An 18,484-nucleotide genomic window follows, 5' to 3' on the forward strand; every position below is an offset into this window, starting at 1 on the left:
GATTTAAAGGTTTGGATGAAAATATTCAAAACACATTTAATTATCTACTTTATTTAATTGTTTTGATTCCAATAGTTTCAATCGAGTTATTTTTGATATTATAAGTTGATAATGAACGTTCAGTAACGTCAGAATATTGCAGACATTTCACTTATGATTTCCTTTTTCCTTAGATATACTTCAAGGAAAAATATGTTAATTTTTCTTTTGCACAAGACTTAGACGCATAATAAATAGACTTCATTAGCTTTTCTCTTCTACGTAAAATAGAATGAATCAGTTACAGTTGCAGTTATTTCCGAAGATATATTATTTTTACAACGCGGCACTTTAGCATAAATAAAATTAACTGCAAGCTTTTCTATTGTATAGACTGTTTTTGACAGTTCTTTCACTGACGGACTAAGAAAACAAAGTAATTTCAAAAACCACATAGTTTTGTGTTTCTGTTTCAAGCAAACGCTGCTAGGACCATTTGTAAAAACTATTGCGTAAAATAACGTTCTATCATTGGCTTCAGTAACGTTTGCGAAAGAGTTATGGCTTTCCTCATTCACGAAAGAAATAAAGAATACGTCGGTGCGTGAGAAATTACGCCAAACACAATGCATATTTATAGTAGAATTTCATTGGAACACTTACAAAATTGAGCGTAACTACTAAGTAAAGGCAAAATATACAAACTTGAGTCATTGTAATAGGATTTAAACGCCCTAAGTACTTCATTGACTTTTAGTATTGTGAGTGTGCAATGAGTACAAGAGTAGAAAGAATAGAAGGTGCGTGCCATTCCATTGTTCAGCTTTTTTCAAAATATGCTTCTGTTTTTAAGCCTTCAGTTTTGAAGCTTCCTATACATATGAATCAGATGAGGGAGTTTAAAATTCATCAGCAGTGTTTGATTTACTTCTTTCCTATGCATTTCTCAGATTCTGCAAACCCAAATCCTGCATAATATGAGGCAACATTTTATCTTTGCGAAACAGTTCATATAAAAGTGAGTATTAAGCAAAGCTGAATCATATGTTATGACGGTATTATGGACAGTGTAAACAACATATTGTTTTGCACATTAATAAGGTAAGACCAGTAAATATGGCCATAGGCTAATAGGGACGACCATAAAGAACAAGCTTCAGCAGATAAAAATTAGCAAAAACTACTTCGTTTATTGGGAGCTTACCTTTTAATCAGGCATCCAATACAGAGAAAAAATACACACGCAAACATTTGAGATACAACCATCTGTATATAATCATAGCATAACCACTCTTAAAAAGAACACTGTACGTGCGGGCATATTACATTGATGCTGGCATAAGAAATGCCCTTGGCAAGATAGAACAGGGCAGGGATAAGCATACGAGTTACCAGGACATTGCCATATAGCGATATAGGTACTGTTCCGTGATGCTATTGAAGTATCCTATTGAAGCTACGTGCAAAACGTTTAGAAACATTTCCTTATAGTTATTAGTTTGCAAAATTTGTATACTAATATAAAGACTTTTGTAACAGTTATTGCTCACAAATATCTTGTCCTTGTTCCGAAAGGTATTTTACAATAGTGTTGATTTTGTGATAATATTTTGGATTATTTATAATATATCTTCCGAACTCGAGTTTGTGTTTAGTTGGTCTAACACTGGGATGCGCTTGCGTTAATAGTCATGAGAAGAGGTAATGTTCTGGAGATCCTCTTTCGCCACAAATACAGTCTGAGGAAGGGATATTTCTCTCGTAGTAATAAGTGGGAAAGGGTCTAGATATAAATTGATTTAAACAGAGATCACTGAGACATTTTTACTGTTTATTACGTTGATTAGTTCATGTCTTCTCCTGCCTTGGGGAACAGAGTTCCATTCGTTCCACCAGATATGATTTATTTTCTTGTGATGTGATTTTCTTGTGTGTTCTTCAGCTGTGATTTATTTCTTTATGACTGAAGCTATTTCAATTTCATATCTTCGGAATCAGTAGTAGTGGCTGCAGCATTCGCAAAGAAGTCGGCTTCATCGTTTCCTTCAGTCCCTGCGTGTGTTTTCAACCAACCAAGAGAAATTTTAATTTGGCTATTTTCTTGCAGGAAATGAAAGATTTCTTGTGTTGTCGTAGAAGAAATTATTGAAATTGAATATATGAATATATTATTGAAATTCGCTAACGCATGTATCGGAGAAAGAGAATCTGATTGAATTGCAAGCTGACTACATTTATTATTAATTGGAATTTCTATTGCTTTTTTAATTGTTAAAGTTTCCGCTTGGAAAAAACTGTTTTTTCTGGCTACAGGCGCCCTTTCCAGCATACTATTAAATTTTCGGCTTTATGGTAAACACAAGCTGATACTATTTTTTCTTCCGTTTTAGATTCATCTACAAAAGCTATTGGGAATGTACTGATATTTGTAGGCTCTTTAAAGTAAATTTTTATGTTAGGTGAATTTGCAGGATGCCCAGAATATACAGAGTTTGGCAATTCAAAGTTATGCGGATCGTAGGATAATCCATATAAGAAAGCTTGATTCTTAAACTGTAATATTTTGGTTTTAAACATTTTTAATTCCGATAGGAAATATAAATGAGGTATTTCGGAAAGTATGCACAGTGCAGCGTTAGGAGCGGTGCGGAAAGTTTATGTAAATTTGGGGAGAAATGGTCATTGTATGGCACGGAGATATTGCTTCTTTCTTTCTGTTACAGGAATAGCCCAAACAGCATCTCCATAGTTAACAATTTTCTCTATCACGGTGCTGAATAGTAGCTTCTGGATATGAGGATTTTAAAATCGTAACCGTAATCGTATCCCCTCATTATTCTCATGGAGATGGCTTTTTTTGAAGTTTTAATTCTAATATCTTGAAGATGCTCCAACCAGTTGAGTTTTCTGTCTATTGTATTTTTAAGAAATTTCAACTTGCTTACAAATTTTATTTTTTTTCCCATTAATTTCGAAGGCTGATTTTCTTTGTATTGTTTGGCAAGGGTTGTGAAATATTTTCACTTTTCCTCTGAAATTGTTTATTTTTGTGCGTTACAAAGTTGGTCGAAGATTGCGGAAGAAAGGCTGGTATTATCTTAGAGTTGTTCTCTTGCTCTGCCAGAGACGATTAAAGCGGCGCCGTCTGCGAAAGCCAGGGCTTATGTATGATTTGGCATTGATGTGATATGTTTGAGTTAAAGGTAAAAAAAGGCCCTCAGAGGAGAATTTTCAAAATCTTTAATGATCTGTTACGTTACGTAGCCATGCATTTATCGCGCATGAGACCTCACCACTAATTTCAATGAGCAATATCCAAGATCTGTATTTTATTTTTCATACAACTATGTAAATAACCATTTCCCAGAATGTTGCTACATAACAAGGCATAAGCTTTTTTAATTTGCTTTTTAAATCAGATATACAGTTGAAAATATCACATATCCAGTCGAAAATGTTTTGTATTTTTATTGATAATTTTAAGCTGATAATTATTTATAACATTATGTTGATTAATTAACTATGTTTCTAACGCAATATATTATGCATCTGGCATAGAATCGTTTGGTTTTTTTTTTATTTATTTTATTTCGTTATTTGGGAAAAAAAAATCACCAAATTTATAGCATTTTGTTTTAAAGAAGCAGATTAGAATATTTTATGGCGATAAGGGAAGCTGAAATATTGTAATAAGATTTTTGTTTATCAATACACAGAAATATCACATTTCCTTTTTATTCAGATGAGCTGAATAAGTGTATTTCGTAGCTTTATGTTAAAGAAAACAAAAATTAGCAATATAAATCTGCGTAAAGTTAGTAAAATTCGCATAATTGTGTTCCTGAAATCTTCTTTTTTCGACTTCAAATAAAAATATTGGGTCATTCGAAAGGTTGTGCGTTTTCTCAAATAAAAAGGTGTTTTATTCCTAGTTATTTGTTATTGCTGATAAGGAGTACTTTTGATCGAAGCAGATGCGTAAATACGGTGTCTTTTCTGCTAACGTTGTATAATTCTAGCATCTGTTGTGACATAAATTTTTTTCAGATTAGTGCTAAGAATGGAGAGCACAAAATTTTCACTATATTATGCTTTTTTTTTTAATTTTAAACAAAGAAACAATGCTAGTCAGATTGTTCGTAAAATGTGTGCTAAATGTGAATAAAGTGCTATTTCTGATGACACAGTTCGAAGAAAGTTTGAGAAAGTTAAGCGTGGAAATTTCAGCCTCGAAAATGATGCTTGTTTTGATCAACAATTCCTGTAAATAAGGATCTGTTAAAAAAACCCATTATATTGTTTAAGAACTATCCAACAGATTAAATATCCAAAAAGTATATCATTACATGATTATTTACAGAAGTACACTGCGTAAAAAAATAAAAATCTGAAAGTTTTCAGATTTTAAATTACGTCTAAATAAGGAGCTTTTTTTTTAAACATTTTGTCTGTTACCTTTATTTATTAAATATCTCGTTCTTCGCACTTAAACCATAAAATTAGCAATATCGCAAAAATAGTTTTAAATTGAGCATATGTTTAGAATTTCCGATACGCAGCCTCCCGTACCGGAGATAAAAAAGATGTTTTTTCTGTACAACGTTGCCATGGCTCGCTTTGAAATCCTTGAGTTTGTTAAAAGTTCATTAGAGATTTACAAAATATGAAATCGATAATAAAACAAATTCCAAATTTCAAATGTGGGCTTTCAGATGCCCATATTCGCAGTAGGATTACGTCAATCAAAATTGGATGGCTATATGTACCGTTGTTTTATCACAATGCGAGAAATATGCATACATTTAATGCAGACTTTTATTACTTAATTTCTTCAGTTATAATACAGGACTCTAACATTTGCTGGCAAAAGTTTGAAAAGTGAAACGGATCTTTATAGTGAACCAACGTAAAATCGCAAAACGAAAACTACAGTCCATCAGGGATAAAGCCCCTTTAGACTTGAGGGAAAAAAAAAAAAAAAACAGTTCTATATTTCACGTTCTACTGGGCCGATTGACGAAATTCAAAGTGCGTTATTCATGTCTCGAAAGCGCAACTTAGGATACATATTAGATTTATAATTTATATATAGCATTGTTCTAATATAGATATTTTGACACAAAATCGGACTTTTTCTGAATTAACATACCAATTTTTTTCCCTATTTTGATTCTACGACTCAAATTATGCCTAGATATTAAATTTTGTTAAATTGGGTGCGAAATTTATGGAGTCATTCAAAAATTTATCTTGGCATATTTTTTTCAGTTTGCGCCAAGAATAATTCACTCGGCAGAAGAATAATTCATTTCAATTCACTTGGCGGAAGAATAATGGCGCCAAGAATAATTCACTTTCATTCTTAATTTACAGCAACCTATTATTTTCCTTTCATTTTATTTCATTGTACACGATCGGAAAAAAGGTCACGTTCATTACTCTCAAATAATTTTAACAAAGTGCGTAAACCACACTGGGCGTTATTATCGCTTGTAACGAATATGCCAAATTTCAGAACACTCCAATATGTAAATTCACGTTTATCTTAGAAAACTTTGAATGAAAAAAAAACCTTTTTTTTTTTTTTTTCTTTTTAGTCCAAAGGGATTTGAAACCCGAAGGACTATTAGTTTCGTTTTGGCATTTTGCATCGGACTCATAAATGTCGGTTCACTTTTCAAACTGTTGCCACAAAATGTTAGAGTCCTGCATTATATTTGAAGAAATTAAATAATGAAAAATCTGCATAAATGTATGTATATTTCTCGTATTGTGATAAAACAACGGTACATAGAGTCATCGAATTTTGAATAACGTAATCCTCCAATCCTATTTTTTAAAACTTTGACGAATTTTTGATTAACAAACTCAAGGATTTCAAAGCGAGCAATGGCAACGTTGTGCAGAAAAAACATTTTTATCTCCAGCGCGTGAGTCTCTGTATCGGAAATTCTAAAGATATGCTCGTTTTAAAACTATTTTGCGATATTGCTGTTGCACTGGATCTTATGGTTTAAGTGCGAGGAACATGATATTTAATAAAGAAAGGTAACACACAAAATGTTAAAAAACGCCCCTTTGGACGTAATTTAAAATCTGAAACATTTCAGATTTTTTTTTTTTTTTTTTTTTTTTTTTTTTTTCAGATGTGCCTAAAAATACATCTAATTGAAGATGATGGTAAAAATTCTATAGGTTATAATCCAAAATTTTTTCGAAAAACTAAAAGAAATGTTTAAAATAAATCGGAAAAAATGTGCGAATTATATTTGGATTAAGCCTAAATTTCGAATTCTTAAAGGAGGAATCAAGTAAGTTTAATAAAAAAAAAAGAGATATTAATAAATATAGTATATCAAATTCAAATAGCATTGAGAAGCTAAAATTTTGAGAGTTAATTTTTTAAAAACTACACATGCGATTTTTACGAAACTTGGCAATTTGGCATAATTTGACTTGTAGAACCGGAATGTGGAAAAAATTGGCATATCGTTTCAGAAAAGTCCGGTTTATATATATTCCCAAAATATATATAAATTTAATATATATTCTAAGTCGCGCTTGCGAGACATGAAAAACGCAAGTTGAATTTCGTCAATCGGCCCAGTAGAACGGGAGATATAGAACCGTCCTCCTCCGTTTTTTTCGCAGTGTACGTGATCATTTAAAGAAAATATAAGCCACTACGATGTATGGGTTCGGTTCCCTATACTTTAAGACAGCAGAATATGCTTGCTCGAGTTTCGGCAAATGATTCTTTGCTGAAACAAACTAAAGCTCCTTTTTTGAAAAGTACTGGAGATGAGAAGTGGCTGCTAAATAATAATGTTGTAGAGACATTAGGTTATTTCGAAGCAAGAGAGATGAAAAATGAGCAATGCCCTGATCGGGACTCGAATCTCGAACCTCTCGACCACGCACCTAGTGTGCTGACCATTACACCACGAAGGCATGCTAAGAAGGCAAGATATTTTCTTATTTATATTCAAGATATTTATCTCGTGATATTTTTCTTGTAACATTATAATGAGAAATACATTATAATGTTACAAGAAAAATATCACGAGGGGAAACTAAGAGAACCTTCTTTAGTACCATCGAAAGGAGGACTGCACGCTCTAAAAGTAACGCATAGCTTACGACTACAAAGGAATTTTATACTGTTAATTGTTGCCACCAAACAATAAATTTTGAAAATACTATTCTCAAATGACAGTTTTAAAAGCAGAAATCGAGGCAAAGGGTTCAGAACCTGACTACCTTGAATATGTTTTCTTCCATCATGACAATGCTTGGCCACACATTTCGATGAATGTCAGACAAAAACTTATGATATCGAAACTTATGAATTTAAACCCTGTACTGAATATGGCTGAGATGTTTTGTGTTATTCCCCACCATTGTCACAACTTGTCCCCTCCGATTTTCATCTCTCCAGGTCGCTTCAAAATTCTCTGAACTACTTGAAATGCACTGCTTTGGAAACAGAATAAGCATCTTGATAACTCCTTAGCAAATAAATCTAATGACTTTCTTTAAAAAAAAAAAAAAAAAAAAAAAAAAAAAAAAATTTCCGTTTGCCAGACAGATGGTGAAAAGTCATGGAACAAAATGATGTTTTATTGATTGAACAAAATTTTTTGTTACGTTTTTGTATTGCTTCATATGTCTCTCTGTCTATATATATATATATATAAAAAAAAAAAAAAAAAAAAAAACTCAGAACTTTCCAGATGACTTAATACAATACTGTAATTGGCAGCATTTTAAAATATGAGTTATAGTTTCTATTTCATTTAATTAAAAGTAGTTAAGATTTGGGTACTAGGAAACTGGACCAAAGTCCTATGTGTTCCAAATAACAGAGTCTACATGTGCAGCTGTAGGTAAATTTTAAAATTCACAGTGCGTCTAAACTGCTTTGGAATAGAATTATTTTTAGTGAATTTTTATCCTTATTGGTGGCAATGATTAGCTCAATTTAAAAAAATAAATTAATAAGTAAATGAAAAAAAAATAAATAGCACCATTTCGATATAGAAGTATTACTTAATAAAATAAAAAAAAAATTACTTAGAGCAGACACAATTTTTACTTAGCCAAATAGTAGTCCGCCTGTAGTTAACGAGTTTTATACTGACAGAATCTCCGAATTTATGTATATTTTCACATAGAGATAATTTAAAACTAATACGAAAGAAGCTTGAAATAACTAGCTATTTAAGAATTCTAAGATTTGACCCCAAAAAATAAACTGAGAAACCAACCAAAATAAAACAATGCAAAAAGAATGAAAGTGTTTTGCATAGAGAAGTTTCTTCGGCTGCAAACTTTTATTAACTTTCCAGAGTCGTACTAGAAATAACTGTATCCAACCAGGTGTTATTTATCATTTCTTAAAAAAAATGTCACTTTCCGATGCAAAATCAGGAAAAGAGAGAACAAAATGCGATAAGAGGACGGGGTAAACAAATACACGCAGCTGTTGCACGAGACATTAGAAATAGCTGCTAGCTGCATGTCGTGCGCAGATGAAAAGAGGACATACCGGGGGAGCAGCTGTTTTCGGACTGCCATGCTTCGACGGCTGCGGGTGGGTCAATAATTCCATTGAGGCGCACTGCCACAGCTGTTCTTGCTAACACAGAGCTCTTAAGGTATCCGGTTTTACTTCGGATAAATGAGAAAAATGGACGAATTAGTATATGTTTACTTCGGAATATGAAGTTATGCTTGAAAAGTCACCAATGTTTAATAATACACACGCATAAACACTAAGCAGATAGATAAATAGATAAACTGATAGGGAATTAGGGACCTAGATGGTTTAATCGATGTATATGATAGATAAATAAGCCCAGCTGCATAAGTAAATATGAAAATCAGTTATCTTTTCTTCGAAGGTTAGTTGTCAGTATTAAAATATGATAAATATTACGGTAAGATCTAGGTATAAAGTAGACTTAGCCGTCTTAAATAGATTTAGGTGTAAGATAGCAATAGTTCAGGTTTTTGCAATGTATTAATAACATATTAGCTACTTGCATAATACATATTTACCTGCCATTCAATAATTTAGAAAACTACATGCATTTCTCTCATGAATGTACCTCTGCTACGCTGCAGACTTAGTTTTTTATAAACATGCGTAGATAAAGCATTTGCAATTAAATTTGGAAATAATCAAATATTATTAAAATTTATAAGCCTTTATTATGCAGTGTTTTGCTTATACAAATGATGAATTATCGAAAAAAGAATCGGTATATATGTGGATGAAAACCATACCATATACGGAATACAATTATTCTGCATAGAATTTCAACGCCGAGATGAATGCCTGAAATAACTTATTACAACATGTGACGTTTTCCAAAGCCGTCAGATGTTCAGAATGTTAAGATGTTCAGAATTTCTCGCTTTGAAACGTTTACTTCAAAAATGCGCTATTTAAGTGAAGTAAGTACATATAGTTACTTATTTTTCAAAGATTTATATTTTTTGCTATTTCTCTAATACGCACTAGACTTTTTTATGCTCGTGTGTTATTTTTGTTGTGACCGAACTTCAAATTTAATTAAAGTGAGTAATTAAGACTTAAAATAAGTCTTATAACATTTTATTAGACATTTTCTTAAATTTTACGTTTGTTTACAAACATGAGTTAAAACTGAATTGACTGCAGAACATTTTTGCCATAAACGAAAGATAGTAAAAAATTTCAGTTGATAATTCGTTATCAGAATTACTTATAATGCTTTCAGAAAAAGAATTATTCGATGCTCTTACCTTTTCGATTCAATAAAATTTACTCGAAAAAAGAACATGCATGATTGTAAAAAGTAGTAATACACAGAATGCATCAAGTATTCACGCAAATTCCTACGCTAGTTTTCCATTGTTTCTTTAAATATAAAAAAGAACCGCCAGTTAATTTTTCCTGTTAATATCATTTTCAGTTTTAATTACATAAATATGTTTGATTAAAATTTCAGTGAAATATAAAAATAATTTGTTTGGACTGGTTAATCACGGCAAACCACACGAAGGTTATCTGTCTACTGGAGGGATGCATACGGGAAGTGCTTTCTAAGAGAGACTGACTGCTATTCCTGTGTTACACAAGGGACTGAGAAGTGATGTCATTCATTAGGTGAAGTCTCTGGCATCCTGACTCTTCATTAGGTTAGGTTAGATTATTGGAACATGGCGAAGAGCGCGAAAGCTAGGAACAGAAATGCCTTCGTGGAAGTTGTTTTTCTAAGGGAAACTGGCTCGTATGCACATTACACATAGAAAAAATCACGAAAAATCAACCATGCAAGCAATCCGTTTTCCTGGGTTTGAATGCGGGTCGAACTGCCGGTACACAGCAGTTTTAAACCACTCGGGATATTCAGCCACTGACTCTTTGGAATGTATCTTTGAGAACGAGGAATATTTATAGAACAAATAGTAGGTACTTGCGGGTGAAAGTCTCTTATCACTAGATAAAGTCGATTAAAAGAACTTCCGTTTCAAAAAAGCTCAGAATGTAGTTACATGATTAAAGTCATAAAAATTCGCTGTACAATTAGCTAGTTCATCGCGATTGCTGTTCGTTATATATTATACATAATATTATAATGCATGCTTGCTGCAGAAAAATGCAGTATTTTAAAATACAATATTTAATGTTACATATGAATACTATTCGTGTCAAAACAACTTCGTAAACTCAAGAGTTTTTACTCATATTCAAATCTTAAATTAAATCGAATCAGTATCTCATCCTTGTGTATTATCGTACTTCACAGATTTTGCCGTAAGATGATTCATTACACTAGCTATTGTTCCACAAAGAACTTGTGATGACACATTGGCGCGTTCATTGGTGATATACAGGGTTATTAGAAAAAGACATATTTGCTATACATGAATAACATTCATGTCAAACAATATTGTTAACTTGAGAATTTTTATTCATGCTCAAATCACAGCATTTTCTAACTGTAATCCTCGTGCACCAATATTTTCTGCTAAGATTAAGCTAAAATGATCCATTAAACTAGCTAATATTTCTTCAAAAAGACGCTTTAAATGAAGTGTTCCCAAGTGAGAAAAAGGATCTGCAAAGTTTGATCTGCAACAGCAATAAAACTTTTGCAGCTTGTAACAGGACAGTACACCGCGAAGATGGCATTCGTCCTAGGTCGTTCCGTACAGAATTGAATGCCATTTCAGAGAAACCTAACTTTTTCCCACAGTATTAGACAGCAACACAATTGACACAAACTGACTAAAACCTCATGTCAATATATGCATAATGAAAGCGGTGTAACATCATTTTTCTATTGTACAAGTAAAACAGTATAAAAGTAAAGATCTCCAGACACGAAGTTTTCCTGTCACGATTTGTAATTAAATGCCTCGAAATCTCACACGGATGTGCAAGAACAACACATCACAAACGACAAGAACGTACATATCAACGAGTTATTTCTGTATTTTCTTTGCAAAATTATCTTCCCATCGAAGAATGCACTTTGAGACAAAAGGAAGAGCTACCTACATGGGGCGTCATTTTAACCTGGGTTTGCCCATGAGAGGTTCAAGTACGAATGACTCATGGCGTTTTCTTCGTCATAAATGCGTTTATATATTGAGTTTCATCAAGAATTGTCTTTCTGCTATGTCAGGGCTAACATTTTCTTCATTCTTGCCCCTCCTTCTGAAAACTTGCAGATCTCTTACTTTAGAAACTGCGCCTTAAAAGCAATATGGATGGAATATTCGTAATTGGCCTGCAAATTTTTATTTATGATTTCTTTAACCGGTTTCGGTTTTAAATTTAAATCACTGTCACTCACACTAGAAACGTGCAAATTAAACTGAATTGGAAACGAGAAGATAGAGACTGTTAAAATGTGTACACACACAGTGGATATTTTGGTGTAATCAGGTGTGGTCTTCTTCTGCTGTACTTTTGACGGCCTGTAATTTATTTACTATTGTTGTTACAAATAACCTGAGATTAAATCTTTTTTTAAGAGCATTTTAAGTTGCATCAACGGAGAAAAAAATTTACCTTAATACCTCATAAAACGAAATTTTTCGAGAGAATAGCGTAGTTAGATTAGATTACTAGTCTCGTGATTTTTCTTTCCTTATGATTTGTTGATCTACACGAAAGAAAGGGACAATTTTTTGTCATCGCGATAAAGTATTGCTGCTAGATGCCTGTCGTTTAAACTACCTTTGTATGAGAGTATTAAGAAAATTTTTCTATTGCGTTTTGTGTCCGTGGGTGTGATAACTAACTTAAGGTTATGCTATACTACCATGTGTTTATCATTCAAGTGATAAAAGTGAGTATTCCCATTGCAAGAAACAAAGATCTATTTTTGACTCACTCGAATCAGCTTGTGAAGATGTTTATTGTATGGGTGATTCTGACCACCAGGCAAATGGCCGGGGGGTCAGAATCAGCCATGACGAGCACTAGCTATTTTTTTAGGCTTTCGCCACCACTAAGGCCAGAAATAGTGGTCATTTTATTAGGGAGGCACCCAAATAGGCAGCAACTGTTACCTTTTTCGAAGGAACAGACAATTTACATTCATTCCTTCTTCAGGATTCGAACTCGGGCCCTCTGGTATCGCATTCGGTTCCTCTAACCACTCTACCGTCTGGGTATGCGAAAATATATAAGTTTATTAATTTTCAACCTTTGAAAAGTAAATATAGAAAAAATCTATCGAATCATAAACATACGTTAAACTTCTTGTTAAGCGGAATCAAATTCCTGCTTATTATTGAAATGGAAAGCGATTTCGATACTGTTACGAAATTTTAAACATGCACATTATAATATGGTTATAAAGAGGAAGATCGAATAGTTGAAGCTGAAGTTTTAGAAAAGTAACAGTAGCGCATTAAGCAGATTTGCATTTCAGAAGATTCTGAAAGAAAATTGTGTTTTCTTCACGTTAAAATAATGCTTTTCCGGGAAAAAAAGAAGAACGATATACAAAACATTATAGAAAGTAAAAAAAAAAAAATCATTCTTCCATTCTTTTTGTAAAGTAGAAAACTATTTTACTAGCAGATGTTGTTAAAAAAAGGAAGTGTAAACTTCAAATATTTTAGAAGTAAAACGTTAGGAAACACCCCCCTCCCCCATTATCATATCGCTAGGGGATTATTTTCACGTTAGCGGCAGTTTGGATCGACATTTTGTAGTTTTACAACAATACTTTTTTTTGTATTTATTTACTTTTTTTAATATTAGTTTTGTTCTTTGATAAGAGTAATGATGCATAAGTCTTACCTCGATCACTTATTTGCTTGCTTTGCATGAACACCGACGATCTCAAGAAGTTTAAAATTTCACAACTTGCCTTGTTATGTTAATTCCCAGACCTGGTAAAAGAACACAAATGCCGATAAAATATCTACATTGAAGAAAGAAGGAAAAACGCAGTTTCACTGAGATAAGAAATCCGAACGAGGAAAATCATTTAGTGGAAGCATGGAACTTCCGGGATAAATCGCACAGCTCGTTTGTTGGCGAATATGTCGATTAGAGATAAACTGAGTGCCGCAACAAATATTTTTTAATTTTTGATGAAGAACTTTCTCTGCGAATAGTGTGAATTGGTCACAAATGTAATATGTACACAAATTTATATAAATCATGTATTCGTATAAATGGTACATAATTTATATGAATGATGGCAAGAGATCAAAAAATTTTTTTGCAACAGAAATGTTTTCTAATGTTATTAGAACCCCAGATTTATAAGTGTAATAATTATTTTTCATATAATTCATAATATTATAGATTCCAATAAAGGAAAATGGAGCAATAATTTTTATTGTATATAAGGCAGCCCTTGCAGCAGTACAGGAAAGCTATTTAAGACTTAATGTGAGATATTTATCATTCACTTTGACATCATTGGTTAGTCGAAAAAATCCTGTGTACAAAAATATAGCCCTGTCGTATCGGAGTCGAAAGCAATATTGACAATGCAAGGAAAACATAAATCTCAACTTGGCAAATCTTTTTTCCTGTGCAGTTGCAAGGTTCAGACTCTAAGACAGATCACTAGGAAAGAAACTGCAAATTTATGAAATCAACGCCAAAAGAGACATCGCCATCAGCATTCTGGAAATAATTATACTTCATTGCCCCAAATGCCGTATTAATATCTTGATGTGGCTTATACTGAAACGTGAAACGAAACTGTGAGCAAGGAAAACTGTTTTAGGAATCTGGAGGTCATATATAATTATGTAGAGGGGTAATTGAGCAATACTCTCTATGTATTTAAACGCCTGATCTCTCGATTGTTGATCTCCCCATTGCAAAATTAAAAACCAGACACTTTAAGAGACTGAAAATCAGCTGATATGGTGCAAGAATGTAAGTTAATTGTAGGAATGGTTTTGATACCTAATATATACACCAGGACATTTCTGTATCTATACTGTAATACTGCCACCGCTTCAGAATGCTGATGGGTATACTCAAGAAAAATTTAGAAGGAATTTACTCATTTCTCCGTCTGTACTCCCGTGGTGTACTTAAAAGCACGTTTGGCTAGCAATAAACTTTACAGATTTCGATTATTATTGCTGATATTTAGAATCATGTTGTTGTCGTTGCTCTAATCTCGCTCGTCTGATAGCAGAGCAAACCCACGAAATTCATTGTGGAAATGAGTCAAGATTGCGCCTGTCTTTGGCAATGTGTAGTACCCAAGGCTCATCTGTCTGGTCTTTAAGCTTTTACATCAAACTTCAGCAAAATATAACAACTATTCATATAGCACTGATGTATCTTCCTTGCTTGAATTCATAACAGTACGACTTTGTTCAGTTCCGAACCCATTTATGAAGAAAAGCACCCTGAGGGGGGCACAGATCCAAGGGTCTCCCACTCCTTTTTTCTCTACTACAACCTCTCGAGAAGACTTTCGGCTTGCCGCATATTTAGAGTCTCCTGCCGCACAGACATTCTACATTTACAAACATCTATGCCTTCTCTGGGATTCGAATCCCGACCCTTCGGTACGGTAGTCAGCGTCTCTAACCACTATCCCGATTGGGCGGCTGTTTACAACCGTTATTTAATCTTGCTTCCCCAAATACTGGTTACTTTCAGAACTGGTTTTCTTAGAAAAGTAGTTATCGAAATAGGTTTCACTGTATCTAAAGAATTTATAAAAAGTATTTTTAAGGAAATTCAAAATTAAAAAAAATATATTGCTAAATTATTTGATTTCGTCATTTCTTTTCATTTTATTTTTTAACTTAATTAAATCATAATAAAATATAACTACCTATTTTTAATCCTAAAACAGCTATCATAAATTCAGAATCACAAAAATAAATGCCAACACACAGTTTTTTGCATTTATATAAATTAAAACACCCAAGAGTACGAAAAGAGGGTTAAAAATTTTACCATTTTACATACCGAAATGTAAAGGATAACTCAGAACTGTGGTACGAATTTAAAAATAAAAGTACTCTTTTTTTATATTTATAATTTTTAATCCCATACAATCGTAAATGATCTTTTTTACTCGAGCTTCCAATTATGCAAGGTAGTATTAGGTACCTCAATGTCCTCTTCAGATATAAAATATATTAGATATTTTATTACAGATATTTTTATACTCATTATCAAGAGAATTAAAACTTTATGTATTCAGAAAAGAAACATATATTCAGGATGATCACAGTCAATAATCCTTTAAAAATTTGTAAGGAGATTATGAATATGCAACTAAACTATCCTTTAATCTTTTACTTTGAAATTCGGCAAAATGCAACGACCACTTAAATAACGTTGATGTATCTTCCTTGCTCGAATTTGTGATCTTTTTCGGTATGACACTTTGGCACATAAAAAACAATCATAAGAAGAGCCTCAAAACTCAAGAAGCCTGGTATCTTGTAGGATGTAAGAAAATTGCTAATTTAACTATATTTTCGAGTACCTTGAGCATCGGCAGGATGCTCGGTGCAACAATCCACATATCCTTTGGCATAGGTCACGCGCGTGTGGGTCGGATAATTGGTCATTTACTCATACAGTTTCTATGTTATTTAGGATGACCAATAACACATCTGTGCTTGAAGCATGGCTTTGTTGTTGTAACACATCTGTGCTTCTGCAGTGTTTCTCATGATCTTTCAGCGTCACCTCATATACCTGAGTCTAGACAACTATACTCAGTTCTCGATGACGCTTCGCTCATTCATTTTTCAGTGATGTATACTTCATTAACTTGAGAGTAACAGTGGTCTTAAATCCTTCCCATCCTTTTAAAATCTAATAAACAAAATATATGAAATTTTAGAATTCTAGTACTCGTTTCTGCTTTTGGTTTTATATCGATTTACATTGGATTTTAAAATTTAGAACTGCGTATATTAGAGTGGTTCTTAACCCCTTTTGTTCCATGCACCCCACTCTCAATACTGCTAAATAACCCACACCCTTTATTCCAAAACTCGAAAAATACATACGCATTTATTTAAATTTATATTATTTTTTAATGTGTTTTATAAATTAAACAAGAAGAAATATAGAAAATGTTGATAAATACCAAAACTTGAGTAAACGAATTTTTTTTATTACTCATAAATTCAACAGGTAAATAAAAGGCAGACCGCATCCCCCCTTTCGGCTGAGAAACCTGGTATGTGGACTTTATTAAATAAAGCAGCTTTTTAATTCCCTTTTTACCGCAAAATAGCGTTTGAAAATTAAAATGAGAATTTTTTTTACTTCCTGTAAACCAGGTGAAATTTAAGCCATGAAATATACTTTTTATAAATTTTAACTTTATTTAGTAACAAATAAAAATGCGTCTTGGATCCATCCTAACTGAAGTTCTGCCGTTTAACAATATTTCCTATGGGTTCAGCTCAAGCACTTTATGTATCATTGCACTTCTGAAAGTTTAATCATTAAACTTATATTTGTTATATTATAAGGTATTTTCTTCTTTCTTTCAGCATGCCTTCGTGGTGTAACGGTAGCACGCTCGGCTAGAATTCGAGAGGTCCAGGTTCGAGTCCCGGCGAGGTCATTGCACAATTTTCATGTCTTTCTGCTTTAAAATAACCTAATGTCTCTACAGTATGTTTTGTTAAAAATAATTGTAGACATAAAGTATGAAGTGAAAGTTATAAATTAAATGTCTAAATCTATTTGGAAAGACCCCAGTTGGTATAGTGGTTAGTGACCCTGACTGCCGTAGCGATGGGGCTGAGTGCGAATTCCACAGAAGGCATGTTTGTAACTGTTGCGTCCCTTCATAAGAGGCGACCTAGTAGGTGCTTTCATAAGGAAATAGCCACAACTTCCGGCCCTTGTAGTGGAGCAAAGGTAATGGCTATTAAATAAAGCAACCGCCCATTAAAAAAAATTATTTGAAAAGTTGCTTTCAAAATCACTGCCTTAAGAAACTCTAAAAAGTCTCAGAGAAAACTTTCCGTTTGTGAGCACACATTAATTCTCTCATAACATTCTCCTCTCTGCAAGGAACATATAAAAAATTATTTTATAATTCTTGTGCATTCGTAAATTGGCCTTTGTTTCATTATTCCTAGAATTATCTATTGTGTTTGCAGATGGAGTTGGATAGTTGTTCAATTCCACTACGTCAGCTTAAAATATCATCAAAAATAAATACGAAATATAGAGATTACGTTTTCTTTTCCGGATAGCAGGAAATAAGAAAAGGCTTTGTATAACTTTTAATATAACATATACAATTTAAATCTGCTTTGTTTGCGTGTGTTTTTCGCATGTTTTCAAGTAGCCGGCCATGGAATTTCTACCAACTGGATGTATAGTAAAATCAATTCTGGTTAATTAAGCCATGCCGACTCCATATGTAATATGAATACAAGCCAATTTACCTTAGAAAGTTCATTCACAAATTTGAAACTTTCGGCACAGTACTTTGTTAAAAAGATATTTTTAGTACCGAACTATAGAACGTATCAGGTAGAAACATATAATTTGCGGAAAAAAAAAAAAAAACTATGGAAGGGAATTATCTGAAGAACGATTCCTTTTCAAGAGAAGTTTCTACGACCCTATTCATGTAGTTGAAGTTGTCAGTATAATATGTGATGTCCATACCTTTGCGAAAAGCATGGTGTGAAATTAATATTAGTGGTGTTACAAATTTAAAATGCTCACAATATTAACCCGAAAACTTCCATTACGAATGAGACTTTCAACTATGCAGTATGCAATTTTGCGAAACGAATGCCAAATGTAGTCGAATTCACTAAATCTGACAAAGTATGTTGCATTATTAAAAAGAATACCTTCTACAAATAACGGAATGGATGGATTTCCTACGCGCTTTTGCATATTCTTATTTTTTTTGAAAGAATAATTTCCGTTTAGTTTGTTTTTATGCTCACTGTATTAAGTAAGCTTACGTTCTAACCTCGGTGCCATGAAACAAATTTGATAAACTCTATTCTAACA

General features: G+C 32.9%; 1 protein-coding gene and 1 non-coding gene across 6 annotated transcripts in view; one reads left to right on the forward strand and one right to left on the reverse strand.

The window, feature by feature from the left end:
* Nucleotides 1-18,484, reverse strand: part of Traf4 (TNF receptor associated factor 4) — a 491,235-nt gene that overhangs the window by 225,090 nt on the left and 247,661 nt on the right. Inside the window, exon 1 of one of the 5 annotated variants that reach the window (XM_085812795.1) lies at nucleotides 13,289-13,363. The exons of the other annotated variants lie outside the window; for them this stretch is intronic. The gene's annotated coding sequence lies outside the window, so the exon portion shown is untranslated. Of the gene's footprint in view, nucleotides 1-13,288; nucleotides 13,364-18,484 lie in introns of those variants that run through there. 5 annotated transcript variants of the gene reach the window in all.
* Nucleotides 16,996-17,066, forward strand: TRNAS-AGA (transfer RNA serine (anticodon AGA)). Its single transcript has one exon. It is a non-coding gene; the product is annotated as a tRNA-Ser (tRNA).

This window comes from Stegodyphus dumicola, chromosome 3, assembly GCF_044657685.1.
Source record: "Stegodyphus dumicola isolate Sdum_Otavi_A_Nest chromosome 3, ASM4465768v1".
NCBI lineage: Eukaryota > Metazoa > Arthropoda > Arachnida > Araneae > Eresidae > Stegodyphus > Stegodyphus dumicola.